The 22439-nt window shown below is 41.3% G+C and overlaps 1 protein-coding gene across 1 annotated transcript in view; it reads left to right on the top strand.

Moving 5' to 3' along the window:
• LOC311223749 (estrogen receptor beta-like) overlaps positions 1 to 22439 on the top strand; it is a gene marked incomplete at its 3' end in the record, with an annotated part of 186967 nt that overhangs the window by 4982 nt on the left and 159546 nt on the right.

Here is a 22439-nt window from a genome sequence, read left to right as displayed (position 1 = left end):
ACAGGAATGTTGACGGTGCGAGGGCAGGGCTGTCGGGGGGGGGGGGGGGGGGTCGTACTGATAGGGGAAAAAACATGTTTTTCTCGAGTTGAATAGGATTTAGGTTGATTATTAATTATTATTAATTATTCTCGCCTATCAGGCCTATCCAGGTCCTACACAGTGGATAGTTGTAGGCAACTAAAAACTCACTTCTTTAACCAATACCTGAACAAGAAAGTTTAAATAAATAAATAAATAAATAAATAATAACCTTGTACTGTCTTTTACTAGTATGCACTCTGCTACTAAGGAATCTATCTTGCCTATATTACTACCTACTATACTAATATACACTCAAGTCTGTAGCACTCAATTCGACACTGTTTGATGAACAACGTTACTTACCCCTGGCTGCCAGAGTTGCACCCTTCCTTCCTGCTGACTTGTAAGTGGCCTTGGATAAAAGCGTTGCACCTGGCTGCAATTTTTGGTTTTGCGCAGTTTGTAACAAACCAAAGCAATCATGTGGGAAGGTACTTTAAATCCATGCTAAAAACCATTTCCCTTGGAATAAGCAGTGTCATTGAGTGTGTGTGTGTGTGTGTGTGTGTGTGTGTGTGTGTGTGTGTGTGTGTGTGTGTGTGTGTGTGTGTGTGTGTGTGTGTGTGTGTGTGTGTGTGTGTGACACGTGCGTGTGCGTGTGTGTGTGTGTGTGTGTGTGACACGTGCGTGTGCGTGTGTGTGTGTGTGTGTGTGTAAACAAACTCTTCCTCAAGTTACATATAATTGTAACTATAAAGTTGACTATAAGGCCAGCTTCTTTTCAAAATTGTGTGGACGATAATAATAGGTTTTCTCACTTTTTGCAAAATACTGTCGTCTCTAGTAACTCTGATCTGTTTACTCTCGCATCAAAAAAGACACAGATTCTCACTCCTACTGACACTGATACCTATTACCGATACCGATTTTGACATTCCTGAGTTCACTTTCCATTCGTCCCCATACAACCGAATGGCCGCTTTCCTTGAAGTAGTTAAATGTTAATCAATGTACCACACACATACACACACATGCACACACACACACACACATGCAGGCACACACACACACACACACACACACATGCACACGCACACGCACACACGCACACACACACACACACACACACACTGGGACGACAGTGGCTCGGGAGGTAGAGCAGTCGCCTGGTAATGCGGAGGTTCCCGGTTCGATTCCCACTCCTCCCGGGCAGCATGTCGAAGTGTCCTCGAGCCAGACACTTAACCCCTAACTGCTCCCGATGAGCAGGTTGGCACCTTGCATGGTCGCCTCCGCCGTCGGTGAGTGAATGGGTGAATACGAGGAACACAATTGTAAAGTGCTTTGGATAAAAGCTGCTATATAAATGCAGCCATTTATAAATGCAGCCATCCACTCACACACTCTCTCTCTCTCTCTCTCTCTCTCTCTCTCTCTCTCTCTCTCTCTCTCACACACACACACACACGCTCACCCTCTCCGCTCAGCCTTTGGAGTGTGCCTGTGTAAGCGTGGTGTTCTCCTTGCCTCAGTGAGAACACAACAACAAGTCAAGCGTTTTATTTGTCACGGCATACAAGCATACAGTGAAATGCGGGTGGTCATGCCCGCAGCGATTGTGCAATAATACAAGTAATACGAATAAGAATAAGACATAACAGGTATAATGTACATACAGTTTACAAAAAGCATGGTAAGACATGCTAAGGTCCTGCGATAGTGCAATACAGTGATAGCTCTCTACCAGGTGGAGTCTCGTTCAGAGACCTGGCACCGTGCCCTATGACCTCAGCCCCGCACAGCAGCAGCAGCTGGGGCAAGAATAGTAGTAAGAATCACGTTCTGTTAACCGCCCAGAGACGATGGAAAATACAAATACATTAACAGCACATTAAAAACACAACTCCTGGTTCAAGCACCCAGGATGGGTCTGTAGGTAATGTATCCAGTAGGCCTCTCTTTGTTCAAACTTCAAGCTTTGTTTTATTTGTCACGTATAAGGTACAGTGAAATGCTTGGTTCTGTATGAGCCTCCTTTGATTGTGATAGATTGTGCTTCATATACAGTAAAAAACAAGTAGAAAGAATAAAGACCAAACACTGTACAAAGTGTACAATATACAAAACTAAATGACAAAATGCAAACAAAATGCTAAATGAGGTAGAGATGTTTATAAATAGATCAAATATGTTGTAGTGTCTAAAGTGAATGTTAAAGGTGACTGTTTAAAGTGAGTGTGTGCGTGAGGGTGTTGTGTGCAATGAATGTAGAACGGATGAGTTAGTGTTACAGTGAATGTAGAACGGATGAGTTAGTGTTACAGTGAATGTAGAACGGATGAGTTAGTGTTACAGTGAATGTAGAACGGATTAGTGTTACAGTGAATGTAGAATGGGATGAGTTAGTGTTACAGTGAATGTAGAATGGGATGAGTTAGTGTTACAGTGAATGTAGAATGGGATGAGTTAGTGTTACAGTGAATGTAGAACGGATGAGTTAGTGTTACAGTGAATGTAGAACGGATTAGTGTTACAGTGAATGTAGAATGGGATGAGTTAGTGTTACAGTGAATGTAGAATGGATGAGTTAGTGTTACAGTGAATGTAGAATGGGATGAGTTAGTGTTACAGTGAATGTAGAACGGATGAGTTAGTGTTACAGTGAATGTTGAACGGATGAGTTAGTGTTACAGTGAATGTAGAATGGGATGAGTTAGTGTTACAGTGAATGTAGAATGGGATGAGTTAGTGTTACAGTGAATGTAGAATGGGATGAGTTAGTGTTACAGTGAATATAGAATGGGATGAGTTAGTGTTACAGTGAATGTAGAATGGGATGAGTTAGTGTTACAGTGAATGTAGAATGGGATGAGTTAGTGTTACAGTGAATGTAGAATGGGATGAGTTAGTGTTACAGTGAATGTAGAATGGGATGAGTTAGTGTTACAGTGAATGTAGAATGGGATGAGTTAGTGTTACAGTGAATGTAGAATGGGATGAGTTAGTGTTACAGTGAATGTAGAATGGGATGAGTTAGTGTTACAGTGAATGTAGAATGGGATGAGTTAGTGTTACAGTGAATGTAGAACGGATGAGTTAGTGTTACAGGGAATGTAGAATGGATGAGTTAGTGTTACAGGGAATGTAGAATGGATGAGTTAGTGTTACAGTGAATGTAGAATGGATGAGTTAGTGTTACAGTGAATGTAGAACGGATGAGTTAGTGTTACAGTGAATGTAGAATGGATGAGTTAGTGTTACAGTGAATGTAGAATGGGATGAGTTAGTGTTACGGTGAATGTAGAACAGATGAGTTAGTGTTACAGTGAATGTAGAACGGATGAGTTAGTGTTACAGGGAATGTAGAATGGGATGAGTTAGTGTTACAGTGAATGTAGAATGGGATGAGTTAGTGTTACAGTGAATGTAGAATGGGATGAGTTAGTGTTACAGTGAATGTAGAATGGGATGAGTTAGTGTTACAGTGAATGTAGAATGGGATGAGTTAGTGTTACAGTGAATGTAGAATGGGATGAGTTAGTGTTACAGTGAATGTAGAATGGGATGAGTTAGTGTTACAGTGAATGTAGAACGGATGAGGTAGTGTTACGGTGAATGTAGAATGGGATGAGTTAGTGTTACAGGGAATGTAGAATGGGATGAGTTAGTGTTACAGGGAATGTAGAATGGGATGAGTTAGTGTTACAGTGAATGTAGAACGGATGAGGTAGTGTTACAGTGAATGTAGAATGGGATGAGTTAGTGTTACGGTGAATGTAGAACGGATGAGTTAGTGTTACAGTGAATGTAGAATGGGATGAGTTAGTGTTACAGTGAATGTAGAATGGGATGAGTTAGTGTTACGGTGAATGTAGAATGGGATGAGTTAGTGTTACGGTGAATGTAGAACGGATGAGTTAGTGTTACAGGGAATGTAGAATGGGATGAGTTAGTGTTACAGGGAATATAGAACGGATGAGTTAGTGTTACAGTGAATGTAGAATGGGATGAGTTAGTGTTACAGTGAATGTAGAACGGATGAGTTAGTGTTACAGTGAATGTAGAATGGGATGAGTTAGTGTTACAGTGAATGTAGAATGGGATGAGTTAGTGTTACAGTGAATGTAGAATGGGATGAGTTAGTGTTACAGTGAATGTAGAACGGATGAGTTAGTGTTACGGTGAATGTAGAATGGAATGAGTTAGTGTTACAGTGAATGTAGAATGGATGAGTTAGTGTTACGGTGAATGTAGAATGGATGAGTTAGTGTTACAGTGACTGTAGAATGGATGAGTTAGTGTTACAGGGAATGTAGAATGGGATGAGTTAGTGTTACAGTGAATGTAGAACGGATGAGTTAGTGTTACGGTGAATGTAGAATGGAATGAGTTAGTGTTACAGTGAATGTAGAATGGATGAGTTAGTGTTACAGTGAATGTAGAATGGATGAGTTAGTGTTACAGTGACTGTAGAATGGATGAGTTAGTGTTACAGGGAATGTAGAATGGGATGAGTTAGTGTTACAGTGAATGTAGAATGGATGAGTTAGTGTTACAGTGAATGTAGAATGGATGAGTTAGTGTTACAGTGAATGTAGAATGGGATGAGTTAATGTTACAGTGAATGTAGAATGGATGAGTTAGTGTTACAGTGAATGTAGAACGGATGAGTTAGTGTTACAGTGAATGTAGAACGGATGAGTTACAGTAGTGTTACAGTGAATGTAGAACGGACGAGTTAGTGTTACAGTGAATGTAGAACGGATGAGTTAGTGTTACGGTGAATGTAGAATGGATGAGTTAGTGTTACAGTGACTGTAGAATGGATGAGTTAGTGTTACAGGGAATGTAGAATGGATGAGTTAGTGTTACAGTGAATGTAGAATGGATGAGTTAGTGTTACAGTGAATGTAGAATGGATGAGTTAGTGTTACAGTGAATGTAGAATGGGATGAGTTAGTGTTACAGTGAATGTAGAACGGATGAGTTAGTGTTACAGGGAATGTAGAATGGACCAGCTCCTTTTGAGTCTCTCTGTACCGGCCACGAGACTCCGGTAGCGCTTGCCTGACCGCAGCAGTGCAAAGAGGCAGTTGTTCTCCCTCTTTAGAGAAGCTTCCTCTCCCCTCCTCCTCCTCCTCCTCCTCTCACCAGGGGCTCAACAGCTGTGACCCGTACGCCGCAAACTCCACGGCCAGCAGAGAGTGTCTGCCTGGCTACCAGGCCTCTGTCCTTAGTTCTGATGCTCGTAGATCCTGATTCTCAATTCCCTCTCTGTCTCGCATGACAAAGCCCTGTGATGTGTCTCAATTCAAATGCAGAATGCATCACGAGCGACACGACCAACAAGGCTGTCTCGTTTTCAAAGGCTCATTCAAAGACGGCAGAGTAATGCAGCCTTCTGTGTTCCTTTATTTCACGCCGAACCAGCAGCGATGGCAGAAGGCTGTACGATCTAGGACCGTTGTTATGTCACTTTATTACGTTTTGATATTTTTCCAGGCGATAAAGTAACCATTTAAGATTCCCAATATGTGGTCAGTTTATCCAATTGGAAATTTGCTCCGATGTTTTTGGAGATGGAGCAGCTCGTTATATCCTCGTTATATCCCTTTATGTGACGTCATTTGTCATCAATCTCCAAAAAGTTAGTAGCTAGATTGATACATTTAGCGGACGTGGCAATAATCAAAGCATTATGGATAAAACCATCGCTTTATCCGTCTGATCCAGATGACGCTGTCGGCCATTTTGAGCCTCTCTTGATCCACCTAATGGGTATAACTGGGCATGCGTCAACCTCAGTCTCCTCCTCCGTAGACCAGAGTGTCTCGTTTTAACAACGCGCCTCTGTTGATTCCGGGATCCCTGAATAATGAGAAAATAATGTGTCGTTCTACCTCCTGACTTTCATCTCTCGGCCTGTGTGGGGATGTAAGCAATGCCCCCCTTTGATCATGGCATTACATTACAAATCACACAGTTCCAAAAAGAGACATTTCCCAGGGAAAGAGAGTTTAAATAAATGGTAAATGGTTTGGCATTTACATAGCGCTTTTATCCAAAGTGCTTTACAATTTGTTCCTCACATTTGTGAATCACTCACACATTCACACACACACCGACGGCGGAGGCGACCATGCAAGGTGCCGTCCTGCTCATCGGGAGCCGTTAGGGGGTTAAGTGTCTTCTTGCTCAAGGACACTTCGGCACGCTGCCCCGGGGAGGATGAGCGGGGAATCGAACCGGCAACCAGACGACTGCTCTACCTCCCGAGCCCACTGTCACCCAAAAATGTGTAGGGCGTCTAACATTAGAGACGCGTCTTTACAATTCTGTCCCTCACATGACTCAGATGATTTATTATGGGATAGCGGATATGGGAGGGTTAACAAACTCTCGGCCAACAACAGGGTCACTGGACAGACACAGGCAGATGTTTTCTGATGCCACTTTTAACCAACTGAGAAACAGGTTAGGTCGGTGTAGTAGTCACGACAACAGACTGTGGTTTAAGAGGAGGGGGGTTAGGTGTAGTAGTCACGACAACAGACTGTGGTTTAAGAGGAGGAGGGTTAGGTGTAGTAGTCACGACAACAGACTGTGGTTTAAGAGGAGGCGGGTTAGGTGTAGTAGTCACGACAACAGACTGTGGTTGAAGAGGAGGGTTAGGTGTAGTAGTCACGACAACAGACTGTGGTTGAAGAGGAGGGTTAGGTGTAGTAGTCACGACAACAGACTGTGGTTTAAGAGGAGGAGGATTGGGTGTAGTAGTCACGACAACAGACTGGTTGAAGAGGAGGAGGGTTAGGTGTAAAAGGCTGTTTACGTCTTGTTCACAAGCCGTTAGACAAATGTGCGTTTGAAATCCTTCGCTTGTAATTATTGTGTGGGAACGCACAGTTCTCACACAGCCTGTGAACTCTTCCTCAGAGCTACATATTATTTTTTATTCTCAATGGTTTACTTCAGCTTCTTTTCAAAACTGTGTGGACGATAATGAAAGGTTTTCTCACTTTTTGCAAAAGACGGTATAGCCTCTAGTAACTGTTTACTCTCACATAAAAAAAGACACTGTTCTCACTCATACTGACACTGATACCGATACAGACTCCCACACCGACACCATTACCGTTACAGATACCGACACTGATACCGATACTGATGCTGATACTGATACTGCCACTGATACTAACACTGATACTAACACTGATACTGATACTGACACTGATACCGACACTGATACTAACACTGATACTGATACTGCCACTGATACTAACACTGATACTGATACTGCCACTGATACTAACACTGATACTGCCACTGATACTAACACTGATACTGATACTGACACTGATACAGACACTGATACTAACACTGATACTGATACTAACACTGATACTGATACTAACACTGATACTAACACTGATACTAACACTGATACTGATACTAACACTGATACTGATACTAACACTGATACTGATACTAACACTGATACTAACACTGATACTGCCACTGACACTGACACTGATACTGGTACTGATACTAACACTGATACTGATATTGATACTGCCACTGACACTGACACTGATACTGGTACTGATACTGACACTGATACTAACACTGACACTGACACTGATACTAACACTGACACTGCCACTGATACTAACACTGATACTGACACTGATACTAACACTGATACTGACACTGATACTAACACTGACACTGATACTAACACTGATACTGCCACTGATACTAACACTGACACTGCCACTGATACTAACACTGATACTGCCACTGATACTAACACTGACACTGACACTGATACTAACACTAACACTGACACTGATACTAACACTGATACTGATACTAACACTGACACTGCCACTGATACTAACACTGATACTGACACTGATACTAACACTGATACTGACACTGATAGTAACACTGACACTGACACTGATACTAACACTAACACTGACACTGATACTGCCTCTACTGTAATAGTGGGCAATAAATACGTTGAGATAAATGCTTCTAGTTCCTCAGGAGAACCAAACAATGAATATATACTGTAAGGACCAACACTTGAGACAAGAGAAAAATAAGGGCTGTTATTGGAAACATGATCCACCTCAAACCTTCCCATAAACCAGTTGGCATAGTTTGGACTGACATCACTGCCAGTTGAGACTCTCTGTCTCTGTAGAAAATACATATTTCTCAAATCTGACATTATCTTTAGTCAGACCTATTTCAGACCGTTTCATGAGTAACGGTCGGTCATAAGATATAAATGTATTAATCAAGAGTGTTTTCTATTTTCACCTGAGAACTTAAAGGGGAACTATCTTATAAATGGCCTTTTGCAGTGTTTAGCATTGTTTCCTAGCTATGTGGACTTATATTAATAGGATCTATGTCTCTAATTCTCATATTGGCGCATTCTTCCAATTCTCCTCTCACAATATTCACCCTCACTGAACTGAGTCATCTGAAAATATCTGTGATGTCAGATATTTCTCAGCTGCATAATAATGTGGCAGTTGATGTGGCAGTTGGCACCAGGCCACACAGTGGTTGGAGCCCAGCCTCAAAACGACTTAATATCTTGAGGTAGAAAAATGCTGTTTTTGAGTACTTGATTAGAAATACAAAACAATGATTTTCTTTTACAATTTTTGAATTGTAAAAGTGCCAAAATAGTGAAAGAAATAGTAAAATAGTTCCCCTTTAAGTGTGTAACTTAAGTGAGTAACGTAGATTGCTACACCCCTCTTGAGTTATGATCCAACACTTAAAGCAGTGTTCAAGGAGTGCCAACATTATGGGAAATGTGCTTACCGTTTTCTCCAGAGTCAGACGAGAAGATCGATATCAGTTTCCTCTCTATGCGTTCAGTAGAAAGCGATCCGACTGCAAGCTACAGTAGCCTATAGCTTATCACAAATGAATGGAAGTGGATACAAACCTTAGCTTGAAACTCTGGGAGAGGTGTTTTTGGCTAGCTGGAACCGTATCCGCTTCCATCCATTTGTGCTAAGCTAGGCTTGTTTGCAGCCAGATAGCTTTCTTCTGAACGCAGAGAAATGAAATGAGTATCTTCTTGTCTGACTCTGGAGAAGACGGTTGGCATGTTCCTTTAAAGGCCCACTTGCATGTTGTATTTTTGTTCAATAAACAATGTGACTAGGCCAACGGTGACTTTCATGAAGATAATTTTTTTTTAATCGAAATTGACCCAGTTTTACCGTTTTTATCAAACGTTTTGTCGACCCAACCACAACCACCACGCATGTGGATATTTTAATCCATGGTTCATAACGTGCGTGTGTCATCTTAATGATGACGTCACACCAGGTGCAGGGCAGCAGGGGCTCTGAGAGTCACAGGCAGGTAGTGGCAGGAAGCAGAGAGCCTTGCTACTACTAGCCGAGGATCTAGTATCTGTTTCACCTAACACTAGTGCTCCGTGATCTAGCCATTTATCTCTAAAGCTAACCACTATTTGTAAAAGCCACAACCACGTTACCATATTTGTAATAATGTAAATCATTGTGTCGTTGTACATATTGTGTATATAACGTTAGTAGCTAAGTTAGCTAGCTTGGTAGCCAGCATTCTCGAAACTCCTAACATGCCCCGATTTAAAATGGTTCTCTCCTCTTTGTATACCTTTGTCCTCACAAACAAAGTATTCTGCCAGGGAACTTATGGCCACGACAATAGTAGTAGTTATAAGGTGTTTGAGCTTGTAACGTTAACGTTAGTTAGCTAATAGCTATCGTGGTAGCCCGTTTCGTGACTGTGATGCACCGAGTGCTATCCGAGGGGCTGCTATCGTATCAACATGCCGCAACGTGTAGCTTGCTAGCCGGCATGATGCGTGTGCAGTGCTTTGCCCCACAGGTCTGAGAAGAGGACCTGCACATTTTACTCGTTCCCAAAACTCTTTTACATGCCCCGATTTAAAATGGTTCACGACAGTAGACATAATGCTAATGTTAGCGGGGTAACGTTAGCCATATAGCCAGTATGGTACTATGATCCGGACGGGCATAAGGCATAAGTTACCGGCAGTGACGTCACGGCACTGATAGCGTCTGATAAGCTTTTTGATTTGCTCCATACATGTTATTCGTGCGTGGACCTTTTTAACCCTTTCTGAGTGGAATTTCCGGCGTCAAATGGAAAAAAATAAATAATGAAAATAGATACCAATGATGTAAACTACCCATAATTGAAGAGTAGGGTTTAACCTGCAAGTTGGCCTTTAAGTTCTCAGGGTGAAATTGGAAACACTCTCGATGTGGAAATGTTGTCATCCATTGCCTAAGATCCATAAAAATTGTGAAGTACCTGCCCAGGGCAACAGTACCGCCAAATAATGAAAAAGAAAACGGAAAGGCATCAAAGGCGGCACGTCCTTTGACCCCGTTCTGGTTGTCTGGTGGTTTACCGTGCAAGACTGCCAGACAGGCCTGCCTGTTTACCAGCTAGTATCACTTGTCTGTCCAAAGACCAATCCTCTGGGACAGGCGATTTGACAAAACTGTCACACTGTCAACATAACCCTTACTCCCTTCATAGCCTCTCGACATGGAGAAGTAAGTGACTCTCTGCTCATGCTATTTGTAGTGCAGTGTGTTTATTACTTAACTCCAGGGCCGTTTCTTTCTTTGACAAAGTTATATTTATGTTTATACTTTCTTTGAGCTGCAGGATCTTTCGTTTTAATAAACGAATAGACCGTGAACTCCTAAAAGTTTGAGGGTAAGGGCTTTACTTACATTTACATTTGCATTTAGTCATTTAGCTGACGCTTTTATCCAAAGCGACTTACACGTTTTGTACAACGAGACAGCAGGAAGGGTACAACTCTATCAGCTGAGAAACAATGTTCATCAAAGTGTTGAGTGCTACAGTGTAGGTTAGTTTATTAGGACAAGTGCATGACAGTAAGGTTAGTTAGGGTTAGATTTTTTTTTTTTTTTTTTTTTTTTTTTTATATATTTCATTTCAGATAATGATTGATAAATGCCACTTGTTAAATGCCAGGCAGGATGTGTGAGCTGGGGTTATTATTCTGTATCATCTGGACATGAGTCATACCTCGTGACTCCCCTCCGATATGAGCGCTTTGGTTATAGAGCACCATCATGAAGGTAAAAATAGAACCACAGGATGTTTAATGGCTCGCTTGGTAAACCTGCCGTTGGGTGTGTTGTTTTAGGTTTTAGCCAATTGGTGTTGATTCGTGGGAAATGATTAGTCGACCGTAAACCTGAGGTGTTTTCATGTTCATTGTCTTATCTCTGGTTTCTTTTAAAACGTGAGTGAAAGTTAGCCGTCTCTTCCGTTCCCTGTTTTCCGAGGCTTATCACCCAGTAGGGTTTTGATGTCAAAACGCTTTCAAAACAAATAAATCCAAAGTGTAGAATTAAATTATTTTTTATTTTAATCAAATTGAAAACGCCACCCGATGCAATCAAACTGGCGATTTTATTTACATACACAGTTTATCTTCAGTCATTCTAGTATGGATTCTGGAACCTTCCAGTCCCTTCCTGACATGACTGTCATTCTGAAAGGTAATTGGGAGTCACCCTGGTGCTGCCCTCGTTGATTCGGGTACTGATTAACATGCTGATGTCCTCTATGGCAGAGCCAGGTTACAGTCTGCTGCAAGGCCTACATATAGAATAGAATACACACAAGCTTGCTATATTGTGTTTTAGATCATTATTCTTGTAACTTATATCATAGTTCTTGCGTTTCACCCCCAGGCTTCACTGTCCCCTCATAATAGATTCATTGGTCTGTTTGGTCTCAGTCCGTTTAATTGATTAATGTTCTTTTTTAATGCTTTACTTCCATGCTGAATGCGTTATTTCCTAAAGACTTATGAGCACATTTCTAGTAGTAAGCGCTACGTTTTTAAAGGTCCAACTGCAGATTTGGGGGCATGTGGGAAACACAATTTTTTTTTCGTATTTGTCGTTCAAATCAACTAATTGATTTTCTCAACAAAAAACTATTTTATTTATGTGTGTGTGTGTGTGTGTGTGTGTGTGTGTGTGTGTGTGTGTGTGTGTGTGTGTGTGTGTGTGTGTGTGTGTGTGTGTGTGTGTGTGTGTGTGTGTGTGTGTGTGTGTGTGTGTGTGACGTGTGTGTGTGTGTGCGTGTATGTGTGTGTGTGTGTGTGTTTGTTTTGTGTGGGCGTGTGTGTGTGTGTGTGCAGGCGTGTGTGTATGCATGCGTGTGTATGTGCAAAAGAGAGAGAGAAAGAGAGAATTCCAGAGTCCAATGACTGAATACATAGGGCATTACAATACTTATTGTAGTCTTCTATTGTAAGCTGGTACAATAGCAAGGTATTGTTCAGTATCTGCTGTTATTAGTAGCTGCTCAGTTAGCAAGGTATTGTTCAGTATCATTATGTTATTGGTTCAATATGGATGAGACACTGCTATTTATATCCATGGAGTGTTTTTTTGTCTGTTACCTTTTCACCTGCTACTGTTATTCTCATGTGTTATTATCCTGTTTATATGCAACAACGTGGCTGATTTTATGATTGCATTGCTGATTACATTATTAGTGTTTATGCCCTTGACATTCATGTGGCCATAAACAAGTCTTTCAAGTGTGTGTGTGTGTGTGTGTGTGTGTGTGTGTGTGTGTGTGTGTGTGTGTGTGTGTGTGTGTGTGTGTGCGCATGCGTGTATGTGTGTGTGTGTGTTTGTTTTGTGTGTTTGTGTGTGTGTGTGTGTTTGTGTGTGTGTATGTGTGTGTTTGTTTGTGTAAGTGTGCATGCGTGCGTATGAGCTAGAGAGAGAGAGCGAATACCAGAGTTCAAGGAGGTACTATATAGAGCATTACAATACTTGTATATATATATATATTTTTTTTTATTATTATTTATATTATAACTTCTTATTGTATAGACTGCATTTCCCCAAGTTTCTTCTTTACCAGACAGAATCTCTGTGGGCAGCAAAACTCTTTTGCCTCCTCTCACTGCTGTGCTCAGAACACATCTTATTATCCTGCATGTTCAAAGGGTTTTTAATGCTGCCCTTGAGTTACAGCACGTTTGAATAATGGTGTGTCATTCCTTCTAAACTCACGGTGAATTCAGTTAAAGGGGAAAAGCTGAATTTAGATTCTACTATTTATTTCCAACAAACGATCTTGGGACAGTTCAGCCGACGTCTATGAACATTGAGACTTGGATTTGTGGTGTTGTTAAAAGACACGTTTTTTGGAGTTGATTTAGTGACAGACGTTGTGGGCTCAGAGAGTTTTTGTGTGCGCCGTTACAACCAAATGAGTTTAATTTAAATGTAGGGGTTATGCCTACAGCTCTGAATCAGAACATGTAGGCCTACCCATATCCTAGTGCCTTTTCTACAGCTTCATATTTATCTATTTTTAAATGTGAAATCGTTTTTCAATTATCTACTGATATATTTGGTCAGTCTGAATAAGAGAGGGCAATAATGAGGGCACATTTAGCATAAAACGCCTGATGATTGCATACCCAAAGTAATTTGCGATTTATTACTTGAACCACTTATGCATGAGTCTGGTCTCTTTTGAAAGGAAACATTCAGAACTTATATATATATATATATAAAAGGTTTTTGTTACTCATGTTTTGTTTACTTGTTGCCAGATGCCTGTTTTTGAGTTCCAGCTGTGAGGTAGGAACTGGAAAACATAACGGTTCCATAGCCTGAAGTCTTATCTACAGTACAGGTCCAAAGTGTATAACAATCGCACAGGAAATGTGTTAGATGTTTTTGTAATCCTTGTATCGGTAATAATTCATCCAAAATGGCCGACCAAACAAACAACTTATTCGTCTTCACTTGTGGTCACTTGTCCGAAACCGATGCTTGTTGTAACCCGAGATTGGAAGCACGTAATAGATTGAGTAGGGTGTCAATAGAACGACAGCCATTTTAGCTTTCCAACGATGTGTAGGTTGATCGGGAAAAATATAGTGCTAGGCCGTATGAGTTATTCCCTAAAGATTCAAATAAAACATTTTAATAAGCACTAGGTTTTTTAAAGGTCCCACTTGCAGATGTGCATGTGGGGAAACAATATGTTACGTATCCGTAGATCAAATCAACAAATCGATTAGTAATTAGCAATCGACTCGTTAATTTTCACTGGGTGAAATGGTTGGCATTGATAAGAATTCCTTCAGCTGGCGCAGACGGAGCAGTCGAATGGGCGAAGCAACGTGCAACTGAGCCGTACACTATTATAGAAATAACACATGTGAACTCTAGGGTGGAATTTCCGAAGAACAGTCTGGAGGCTATAGTCTAGAACAGGGGTTCCCAAACTTTTCAGGCCGGGACCCAGAAAATAAGGCGTCAGAGAGCCGCGGCCCAATGGACATCGTCAGGCTTTTTTTTTCTTTTTTTTCCAGGCCAAATATCACTTCAATCCTATTAAGTTAGTTAATAATAATAATAATAATTAATTTAATTTATATAGCGCTTCTCAATAACCCGAAGTCGCTAGTTCAAGTTAGTTATTCATTTATATGTGCTATTTATGAGAGGGCTAACTTGTTGCAAAATAATAATGATAATAATAATAGCCTCATTAAAATTATTATTGTTTTCAGCGTTTTATGTGCATAATCTGTTATTTAGTTTGAAATGTTCGTTGAAATAAGTAGATTTTTTGTTTTTGTTTATTTATTAAGTTAATATAAAACCATATAGTCACATTTTAGAATACAATAGAATAGAATTTTAGAATACAACTAGAAACACTGTCCTCAGGCCCCGTTCCACGTACCTGGATAACTGAGTTAGCCAGATAACTTTAACTGGATAACTGAGTTAGCCGGACTTTCCGGTTCCCCGTACGTGGATTTTCCAAATCACCATGACAACAGATCCAAAAGTTTGAGCCTGGTCGAAAGCAGAGTTTAAGTTCAAGTTAGCCTGAACCATCGCCACGCCCCCGCAAAAAAGTGACAGCCCGTTTCCTGAAACTATTCCCACAGTCTACGATCTGCATTATACCATTCTGAATTACGTTTTTGTGCTCCATTCTTCCAGAGGGGGCTTTTGAAATGTAAAATAGACCCAAAATGCTGATACTAAATTCACTTTGTCCTAAATAATGCACGTTATATATACCGTGGCGCTCGCTCGGTGCGATGTACACATTATGACGTGGTTATTTTAATTGTAACTGGGATTAAGATGTCTGATGAGATGCGCTGTTTGACGGATTTGAGGAATTGAATGAGCCGTTGACGTCACATTAATGAATGAGGATAAAGAAATAAAACTTCATTCAAAATAAGGAATATTCTAAACACGGGTCTCTCGTTCATTAATGTATAAACAATGAATTTATCCCATCTGGCACAGTGGCCCAGCGGTAGTGCTCAAGCCTGCCAACCCAGCGACCGGGGTTCAAAACCCTGTGTTTCCAATATAATTTTCTTGAATATAATATTAATGATTATACGCCAAAGTAGCCTGGTTTTAAGTTAAAATATTATAAATCTACATGCATTGAGGATGTCATTCTTTATATAGCTCTCAACGTGCACCAAATTGAATTATTCCTATATTGCAAAAAGAAGGAAAAGACTAGGGTCTCGAACACCGGTCGTCTGCGTGAAAGTCAAACGAACAACCCGTTAGACCACAGTAGAGATAAGTTAAAGATCGACTATACATCAATCAATGGGTAAGAGAGCCGTATCGTAATTCTGTTTAACAGTTTAACTAATTATTTTCGCTAGCAAGATCTCATTTGATTATTCAATCCAGCAGGCAAGTTTAAAGAAATATAATCTGATTGATTGAGGTAATGAGGGACTTAAAATTAGCCTATAGATAACGCATTTAACTTGTCGGCGAGGCGATTGAGCCGTATTGCAATCTGTCAATAAAGTTTCAAATCAATTAATCAATCAATGCCGTTAGAGAATCAGGATCTCTGCCATCGATACGTGCTGGCTTTTCACCTGAAGCGGCCGCGCGCATTTAGCCTGAGTCGCAAGTCTGGCTTGAGTTAACAAGACTGAATCCACCTTCGAGGAACAGGAAAATCCCGACTTCAAACATCGGGTTAACTGAAGCTGGATAATGACATCTTGATCGACTTAGTTGAACCAGGTACGAGGAATGGGGCCTGGCCTGCTTCTAAGTTCAGTGGCCAAACATTTATTTTTTAATTTTTTTGGAAATCATCTTGCGGCCCTCCCGTGGCTGCTCGCGGCCCACCTTTGGGTCGCGACCCCGACTTTGGTCTAGAAGACCAGGTTCTTATCTTTCCACAAATGGAAATCAGCTTGCTGCATCTGGTACTGTACATCCATTTTGTTTACACTATCCTTTTCATGAAACCAAATCAACTAAACTAAACTTGGCCTTCCTCATGTCGAGGACCGCCCACATTGAGATCCCCCAATTAAGACATCTCGGGGGAGAAGATGTCAGTCGTTAGATGTGATTTAATTCGACCGCTGGTCTCCTCTGGGCTGAGTTGAGGCAGGATATATAAGAAGTGTGGAGGTGGGAAGAGGTGAACAGAAGAAGAAGAAGGAAAAGAAAAACACTCCAGTTCTCACTTGTTGTGAGAACAGCCTGAGAGAGTCGGTGTGAATTAAAAGCTGTGACACTTTAACAGAACCGTGGAATGTTTGTGTACATAGTTATTTTTTTGGTCCCCAGCATGGCTGCCTGTAACATAGCAACTATTCTTTAGTACATGGAAGAGGCGATAAATGGTGCATACTGTAGTAGCTTTTATCCAAAGCGCTTTACACTTTTTGTTCCTCACATTCACTCACACATTCACACACCGACAGCAGAGGTAAGCATGCAAGGTGCCAACCTGCTCATTGAGAGCAGTTAGGGGTTAAGTGTCTTGCTCAAGGACACTTCGACACGCTGCCCGGGAGGAGCGGGAATCAAACCGGGAACCGTCCGAATACCAGACGACTGCTCTACCTTCTGAGAAATATATCAACAAAAACATAATAATTTGGTGTCTTATTACTGGATCTTGTAAACAAGTCACAGTAGAACAGTGATGTCATGCTTTTCCAGTGTTTTACCTTCTCTAGAACTGCACATAAATTAGACATTTCTTTTTAGAAAGTGGTTACCAATGGTTACAGGCTGCCATGCCGGAAGAAAGAGAAGTACACTAACATTCCGTGCAAGGCCTCTATTGGTTTGTGTTCAGTATTATGTGATGTACAACTGTAAAAAAAAAAAAAAAAAAAAAAAAAAGGAAAACAATGAGTGTTGCTACAGTTTGTTTTGTGATGTTTGTAATTTTGATTTTAGCGCCTTTGAGGTGCTTTGGTACCATGGGGTCATGCCTCTCCCTCTGAAAGCCCATCCACGCTGTGTATCATAGACTACCAGATTCACTCGTGTATAAACAAAGCCCATACAGTTATGAAATGCGCTGAACTAGAAAGCGTAACGTTATGTTTCGCGTTCCATTGATTAACGTCATTACCTGCTGTGCTGTAGGAAGCAGAGGTACAGTAAGTTACAGTAGGTGTAGGTTATACATGTTTAATCAAAGCCCATACAATTTTTTAGATGAATGATTGTGGATATAATATAGAAAACACATCATTATGATATTTGAAATATTATGAAAAATTGTATGGGCTTTGATTAAACATGTAACCTACACCTACTGTAACTTACTGTACCTCTGCTTCCTACAGCACAGCAGGTAATGACGTTAATCAATGGAACGCGAAACATAACGTTACGCTTTCTAGTTCAGCGCATTTCATAACTGTATGGGCTTTGTTTATACACGAGTGAATCTGGTAGTCTATGATACACAGCGTGGATGGGCTTTCAGAGGGAGAGGCATGACTTCGCGACAGCCATATTAGACACTCACTGTACATCAGTGTGGAACTGTAACGTTATATGTTATTTCGCCGGTGGAGGCTGCTGAGCCTGAAACGCCAGCGGGGCGACGCGGTGGTTTTTCCCCGGCGTCCGTGCGCCGCCGGCGGCTTGATCCAGCTTCAGCAGCAGCAGCGGCGGTGCTCTGTTGTAGGAAGCCCTTCAATGACAGAGGCGCGCTCTCATATTTTGCGAATGCATAAACTATATCTTAAATTATGGCTATGTGTCTAATATGGCTGTCGCTTATCAATGACTTCGCGACAGCCATATTAGACACATCGCCATAATTTAAGATATAGTTTATGCATTCGCAAATATGAGAGCTCTGTCATTGAAGTGGGTGGTGGCAGCATTACTAACAACAGTAGCGATTTTTATTGTTTTGTCATGACCAAACATAATCCCAACATAGATAGGAGGTGTACTGTATAGGGCTGGGCGATATGGAAAAAAATCATATCGCGATAACGATATGATAATTTTATTTTATTTCTCGATATCGATAATTATCGAATTGTTATAAGTATTAAATTTTTTTTTTTTTTTTTTTTTTTTTTAACAACAGATGTATGTTTATTTTGCAGCAATTCTTTGTCATTGCCGCCATCTTTAGTGTTACATCCCCTCACACTCCAGTTCTCAGGCTGCAGCTGGTTTAAAAGCTAAAGTAAACCGGCTTCTCTGCTGGCTGTGGCTCCAGAGGAGTTGAACAGTTCTGGCTCTGCTAGTTTATTTTCGATCTTTTGGCGCTTTTTTGGTGGACAAACCACCGCACATGTGCACTGTGACTCGTGACTGGAGTCTAGTTCTGCTAGCACACATAGCCTACTGTGTACAGACGGTTTCAAAATGTATTTTAAATTAGAAAGCAAACAAAATAAATGGACAAAAGAAAAAGAAATCTGAATTTGGTCAGTATTGTCATTTGGACAAGCAAAGCCATTACTTTAAGTTGCAGGCAAGAAAGACAAGTCTGTCCACTGTCTCTGGTTTTAAAACTGCCCTGTTGCAGGTAAAAAAAAAAAAAAAAAAAATTTTTTTTATTTCGATATTCGATATCGATTATTAAAATATATCGCGATATTTATCGTTATCGTTATATCGCCCAGCCCTAGTACTGTATGTCCACTGCTACCGCAGCTGAACACAAGTTGGTTGGAACAGCAGCCCAACAAGTACACAAGTTGGTTGCCGCGCTGCCGCTCGCTTGCTCCTTGGATTTCATTTGGGACGTGCGCTTGCCTGCGCGTGGGGGCGGGGGGGGCGCGGCCAATCAGAGAAAAGCCGAACACAAGTTGGTTGCCTTTAATATTCACGCCTCCAGGTAGGATTGCATCCAGCTCACTGATAGACTATCAAAACCAATTGCTTTTAGCTTGTCAATCAGAATGGAGTGATTGACAGTGTCGAAGGCCCATTGTAGGTCCAGCATGACCATACCGCCCGCAGTATTTGCCCGCGGCCACCTCTTGTTTGATGTGGTCGTTCAAATAGAGAAGGCATGTGTCAGTGGAGTGGGATGTTCTGAAGCCAGATTGGAATTTGTAGATTAGATTTTTTTTCCGCAAGGTACTTTTCGACCTGTTCGTATACTATTTTTTCCATGACTTTCGAGATGGAGGTAAGAATAGAAACAGGGCGGTAGTTGCCTGGATCTAATTTGCTGCCCTTTTTGTGCAGGGGGGTTACTCTCGCAATTTTGAAGTCTTTGGGTACGTGTCCCTGTTTTATGGAGAGGTTTATTATGTGTGTGATGACGGGTGATGGCGGCTGTTGAGTCTCTGAGGAATTTGGAGGGGATATTGTCATGGCCAGTGGCCTTGTTAGGTTGGAGGGCGCTCAGTTTTTTGAGTACCTCAGCTGTTGTTACCATTTCTAGTTTGAAATCGTCTTTGCGGACCCCTAGGTTATTGTAGTAGGCTATGATGTGTTCTACCCCAAAATGCCCTGAGTGGGAGGGTAGTTTATTTACTAGTGTTGTGGCTATGTTTGTGAAGAAAATGTTTAAGTAATTGGCCACATCCAGCTTGTCTGTGATGAGCATGTTGTCCGTCTTTATGTTTATGTTTGAAAATTTGGTTTTAAGTTTTTTACTGCAGCCTAGTTGATTATTGAGTAATTTCCACAGTTCACAGGGTTTATTTTAGTTTTCCTCAGTTTTCTCATTGATGAAATTCTTTTTTGCAGTTTTGATCATGGAGTTTACATAATTTCTTAGTCTGTTTCTTTGCAGTTTGAGTTCAGTCACGTGGGCTTGGAGTTCACTGCTCAAGCTTTTGGTAAGCTTTGACTGACTTTTACGAAACTCAGAGCATTTTTTGTCTATGGTTTTCATAGTGGTCAATATTTCGGAGTGCATCCACTGCTCAGCGTGATTTTTTACCCTTGACCAGTCCAGGCTCTCCAGTTCTAGGTTAAAGGCCTCGCTAGAGTAGGTTTTGAGGTCTCTGGATGTGATTGTTTTGTGACAGCCGGCCTTTTGTTTTAGCTTTTTGCGGGTACAGAATATCATATAATGATCGCTTAACCCGCATGCTATAACCCCTTTATTGGAGATCTTGGACTTGTCAGAGGTCAGAATGAGGTCAATGGTAGTCTGAGTTGATTCACATACACGTGTGGGTTGTGTGATTAGCTGGCTGAGGCCGTGCAGATCACAAAACCTACTGAATGACTTGAAGACGGGTGCATCTTTTCGTTGCATATCTGTGTTTCAGTCTCCAATAAGAATTTTGTCTACATCCTCAACTCTAGCTCAACACCCGTCAAGTGTATCATAAAAGCCACTATGATCTGGCGGTCTGTAGATTGAGCCAACTAGTACGGATTTCGCCCTTTCGAACAGGATTTCAACCCATACAGTTTCAATTGTTGCTATGGACATTTGATATTGAGATCTTGTAATTGTGTATTTATGTAGTATGTAGTATGTATGTAATGTAAGTGATGTTATATGTTCTATGTTCTATGTTGGAACTATGCATGCAAGGTGCCAACCTGCTCATTGAGAGCAGTTAGGGGTTAAGTGTCTTGCTCAAGGACACTTCGACACGCTGCCCGGGAGGAGCGGGAATCAAACCGGGAACCGTCCGAATACCAGACGACTGCTCTACCTTCTGAGAAATATATCAACAAAAACATAATAATTTGGTGTCTTATTACTGGATCTTGTAAACAAGTCACAGTAGAACAGTGATGTCATGCTTTTCCAGTGTTTTACCTTCTCTAGAACTGCACATAAATTAGACATTTCTTTTTAGAAAGTGGTTACCAATGGTTACAGGCTGCCATGCCGGAAGAAAGAGAAGTACACTAACATTCCGTGCAAGGCCTCTATTGGTTTGTGTTCAGTATTATGATTATGATATCTCATTTGATATTGAGATCTTGTAATTGTGTATTTATGTAGTATGTAGTATGTATGTAATGTAAGTGATGTTATATGTTCTATGTTCTATGTTGGAACTATATGCTGTAACATGCTGCACTGAAACCAAATTCCACCAGCCTGGCTGGGTGGTCATTAAAGATAATTGATTGAATTGATTGATTCAGGTCAGTTCTGTTAATGAATTTGGTGTCTTTATGTATATACATGCAGACACCACCTCCATGTTTGTTCCTGTCATTCCTGATTATTGAGTAGTTTTCTAATTCTATCTCAGGGTCAAGTACAGAATCATCAAGCTTCGTTTCTGAGAAGCACAATATGTTTGCCTTACCATTAATGAATAATTGTTTGATTTCATCCAGTTTGTGTCTAAGGCTGTTTATGTTCAGGTGGAAAATTCCATTTGCGTTTGTTATTTTGTTGATATCGTCCGGTTCGAAGTATTGTTCTTTTGTGTTCTGTTCATCGGGGGCTTTGTTGTCGTGTGTGGGGAGGGGGGGGGGGGTCCTTTAAAAAAATGAAATTATCCACTTTTTCTCCTATTTTTTCACCAGACAGCTCGAACTCTCAGTGGCGAGGAGTAATGCGTGGGAGGCTCACGCTGCCCCCGATACTTCCTGTTTCTGCTGTACAGGCATCACCCAACCGACCTGTAGGAGTCGCTGTCCACAACGTCCAATCCCCACCCACCGGCTTTCCCACCCTCTAACACTGCCAATTGCGTTAGTATGACGGCCGGTCAAGCCGGTAGCAACGCCGAGAGCTGGGCTCGATACCAGCATCTCCTGCGTTAGTGGCGAGCGCCTTGCCCACTGCGCCACTCAGCTGCCCCGGGGGGGTCCTTTGTTGATGTGATATGCTAGCTTGCAGGCTAGCTTGCAGGCTAACGGGCGAGTCCTTGTTGTTTATGTCGACGTCCCCCGCCGATTTCAGATGGACTCATCTCATGAGTTCTGTTTGAAGGCAGCACTTAACAGAAATGTTTTCAATAGCGAAGTTTTAAACTGTGAAAGTAATATTCTTCTCCTTATTCTTATTCTCCTTCTTCTCCTTCTTCTTCTCCTGCGTCTTCTTCCTCCTTACTTTTCTTC

This window comes from Notolepis coatsorum, assembly GCF_963971535.1.
Source record: "Notolepis coatsorum genome assembly, chromosome: 2".
Classification (NCBI taxonomy): domain Eukaryota; kingdom Metazoa; phylum Chordata; class Actinopteri; order Aulopiformes; family Paralepididae; genus Notolepis; species Notolepis coatsorum.
This window is presented reverse-complemented; position numbering and strand designations above follow the sequence as displayed.